The following is a 4,531-nucleotide window of genomic DNA, read 5'->3' as shown; positions in this document are numbered from 1 at the left end:
CTGTCTACTAAGAAGTCCGTCCAAGCTTCACCTTCTGCTCGACAGTCTACCTTGCAGGCAACCAGACGTTCTGCCAGAAATGCTTCAAGTACCAAGAAGGAAGTGGCCAAAAAGGCTACAACCACGACTACGAGGAAGGGCAGCGGGAGAGTGAAGAGGAAAGAGAACGATTGCCTCTTACTTAAAGCACTCATCACCGAGAACCAAATTAACAGCAACTTGTTCGAATTGGGGAGTAATATTATTTCTGACGCCATGGATGATGAAGAAGTAGAATTGTTGCTTGCAAAAAGGAAAGCAGACGTACTTGAAGCACGCAATTACGTCCATGGCCAACCATTTCTTGCTGGCGAATACTTTGGTGAGTGCAGCTCCAGTTACCGCGAATTACATGAATATTGCATGGATCAAATGTCAGCAGGTTATCATGCTTTGCTAGTCCACTACAATGGAGATCATTTCCGACACGATGCTGGTTCCATCAATGTGAGTTTTGAGGACTTACATCTCTCCTTCAACTTCAACGTGCTCGATGCCACTCCCATTAGATGCCTGATTTTGTAAGTACTTAACAAACTCTGTCAACTTCTCCATACAAAGCTATAAATGATAAACAACTAACTGCATTTTATTCCTCTTAGGGGATTAAATGCGCGGAGAAGAATAAGGGAGAGTGTGTATTTCATAGATCCTGCATTAGCAAATGGCACAACATTAGATGGTAAGGACCGACGGGACTGGGCCGTTAATACGGTCCTCCGTATCTTCGAAAACACGTCCCATGCACAATCATTTCTCTAGCCATATTATGAATGGTAAGTCAAGTAAACAACCACACATGCACTGATTGTCTTTCAGATTTCGACATCATTCGTAAGTTCATGTCTTTCTTGATATGTAGCAATCACTTGATATTGGTATTCATTGTTCCAAACAAGAACACAGTTTACTACATCGATTCTCTCAGAGAGTCAACAAACGCTTAGGATCTGATGCATGTTCAGCAATTCTTGGATAGGTATTGAATTCTATGATGTTGAAATTAATTTGCACACATATCTGGTTCAATAATTGATGTTGTCAAAATTCATCATCATTTGCAGTGTGCTCGCATTGTGGAAAAACTAGGGAAACTGTTCAAGACGGAACAACCCGTGCAGCACGAGATCGTTTCTCCGGTAACACACTGAAATCCGTTATTTCCGGAAAATTTATCCAACAGTCTGCAAATACCTTTCCTTACGCTAGTCAAATGCTCAAGCTTCTAAATAAACCTCTTTCTATTTTGTCCAAAGAAAAAATAATACATCTAACACGGGTTAGGTTGTTCCTAATAGGACAAATACATGACTAATTTTGTACAAAAAATTTCAGTGTCCTCATCAATAAGTAGGGACCAACCTTTGTGGATACTATGTTTGCAGACACATGATCTCCATCTGCAAATCTGCTGATAGTTGTGACGATCCTCGCAAATTAGTACCATTAAGTCTATCTTAATTAATATCTTCTACTCCACTCATATGGCACATTCTGATCTTAAAAAGACTGCAGCTCATCTTAAAACCGAGGACCCCTGAACCACTCTCGGCTGGTGAATTGCTGATGGTTTGGAGATTTATCAGCGACTTCTTCGTGGATCACTACATCAATCCCACTGGTGATAATGAAGATTTCATCATGCATTCTCCTGAAACATTGAGTAAGAGTTAGCCGCTAAACATATAACACATGGATCCATTATTTTCCATCTGATGAGGTCTTCGAATTTCGTACACTATCATTAATTATGTAATGCATATATGCATGAACAAATCATTGGAATTTAGCTACCATATGTTCAATTGCAATTGTTGCAAAATCTAGTGAAGGTTCTTCTTGTGGACACTATTTGTTCAATTGAATATTGTGGCGAATTTGATTTTTGCATGCCGATTCAAAATGGGATATTTTTGTTTATTTGTTCAATTGAATATTGTGGCGAATTTTCTTTTTGCATGCCGATTCAAAATGAGATATTTTTGTTTTAACCTGGCAATTGCTCCGCACACGGTTCAACTAAATGAGTGTGTGTGATCCACATCGGAAAGCATACATCAATCGTAGCGGAACCGTCGGTGATACACAGTAGATCACAAACGATTTGCAGCGCTACTACATGTGCGTAGGTTCTCCGAAACCGTTTGTGATATCGCGTTATCGCACACGAGAACTGGGAGTAAACCGTGCCCAATGCAAAATACAATCCCAGTCATAATTTTTTCAGGAAACGTGTGGGATCCCAAACAAAAAGGACACGTCACTCTTGCGGCAACCGTCGGTGGTACCTAACAAATCACAAACGGTCTGCAACACTTGAGTGTGTGTGAAGGGGATCCTGAACCATTTGTGATAGAAAATTATCGCAGACGGTAATTATTGGAAAATGTATGCGATGTAGTCTAGCATGGCAGACGGGTTACACAGAAAACTCGTGTGCAATGGGGCACAAATCGCACACAGTTCATATGTTGGCCCGTGTGCCTTACATAATGTTTCCCAAACGGTTCGTTATGATAGACCGTATGGTTTCACTGCATCATTAGAAACGCTTAATCACCGATACCACACGTGCGAAAGAATTTAGTGTGTGCTGCATCGCACACGATTATATTTTGGAAGGCCTCTGGATCACTGCTCCATATCCCCGACGATTTCTGGGTCGTGTGGGAAGGACCCCCCTATTGCCCACACTCATTTGGCGACAGTTCCAAATGTCGTCGCGAAAAGGGGTTAAAAGCCGTTTGTTTAGGACCGACGCGCACCAGTGAGATCTGAAAATAAAAGCAAATAAAAATAGATCGCAAAGGCAAATAATATAAGAAAGAAGACCCAGGGCCGTAGGTTTCACTAGTGGCTTCTCTTGAGAAAAATAGCAAAGCCGTGGGTGAACAAATTACTGTTGGGGAATTGATAGAACTTCAAATAATTATGACCATATCCAGGCAATGATCATTATATAGGAATCACGTCCAAGATTAGTAGACTGACTCCTGCCTGCATCTACTACTATTACTCCATACATCGACCGCTATCTAGCATGCATCTAGTGTATTAAGTTCATGGAGAAACGGAGTAATGCAATAAGAACGATGACATGATGTAGACAAGATCTATCTATGTAGAGATAGACCCCATCATTTTATCCTTAGTAGCAACGATACATACGTGTCGTTTCCCTTTCTGTTACTGGGATCAAGCACCGTAAGATCGAACCCACTAAAAAGCACCTCCTCCCATTGCAAGATAAATAGATCAAGTTGGCCAAACAAAACCCAAATATCGGATAAGAAATACGAGGCTATAAGCAATCATGCATAAAAGAGATCAAAGAAACTCAAATACTTTCATGCATATAAAAAAGATAGATTTGATCATGAACTCAAAGTTCATCGGATCCCAACAAACACACCGCAAAAGTGTTAGATCATATGGATCTCCAAGAGACCATTGTATTGAGAATCAAGAGAGAGAGATGAAGCCATCTAGCCACTAACTAAGGACCCGAAGGTCTACAAAGAACTAATGACGCATCATCGGAGAGGCACCAATGGAGGTGGTGAACCCCATCCGAGATGGTGTCTGGATTGGATCTAGTGGTTCTGGACTCTGCGGCGGCTGGATGAATATTTTGTCATCTCCCCTAGGGTTCTGGAAATATTGGGGTATTTATAGAGCAAAGAGGCGGTTCGGGGGGGGGGGCACCCGAGGTGGGCACAACCCACCAGGGCATGCCTGGGCCTCCTGGCGCGCTCTGGTGGGTTGTCCCCTCCTCGGGACTCCCCCAGGTGCAACCAGGGCCCTACATGTTCCTTCTGGTGCATAAGAAATCTCTGTAAAGTTTCGTGGCATTTGTACTCCGTTTGATATTGATTTTCTGCGATGTAAAAAACACGGAAAAAACAGGACCTGGGACTTGGCACTATATCAATAGGTTCGTACCAAAAAATGATATAAAATGATTGTAAAACTTCCAAGATTGATAATATAATAGCATGGAACAATCAAAAATTATAGATACGTTGGAGACGTATCAAGGGGTCAAGGATAGAGGTGTCGAGGGGTTGAGGGTCGAGGGGTCGAGGATCGAGGTGTCGAGGGGTTGAGGGTTGAGGGTCTCTAAGGGGTCGAGGGTTGCCGAGGGGTTGAGGGTCGAGGGTCGCCGAGGGGTCGACGGGTCGAGGGTCGAGGGTCGCCGAGGGTCGTGGGGTCGAGGGTTGAGGGGTCGAGGGGTCAAGGATCGAGGTGTTGAGTGGTCAAGGGGTCGAGGGTCGAGGACCGTGCGTTGCCATACCCGAGGGCGGCCGAGGAAGAGCGGGTTAGGGGGTTCCTCGGCCTCCCACAGCAACTGTTCTCGGGGCCGATGGCGGTCGAACACGAATGCCTTGGCAAATTTGTCTTGCAGCCTCTGTGATGAGGATTAAAGCCAAGTGTTGAAACTCGAAACACCCAAACTGACTCGTGATAAAAAAAATCAAAACATAGAAAGAGA

Source organism: Triticum urartu, chromosome 3A, assembly GCF_056163025.1.
Source record: "Triticum urartu cultivar PI428250 chromosome 3A, HENAU_Tu73, whole genome shotgun sequence".
Classification (NCBI taxonomy): domain Eukaryota; kingdom Viridiplantae; phylum Streptophyta; class Magnoliopsida; order Poales; family Poaceae; genus Triticum; species Triticum urartu.
The sequence above is the reverse complement of the archived record's forward strand: the minus strand, read 5'-3'. Positions refer to the sequence as shown.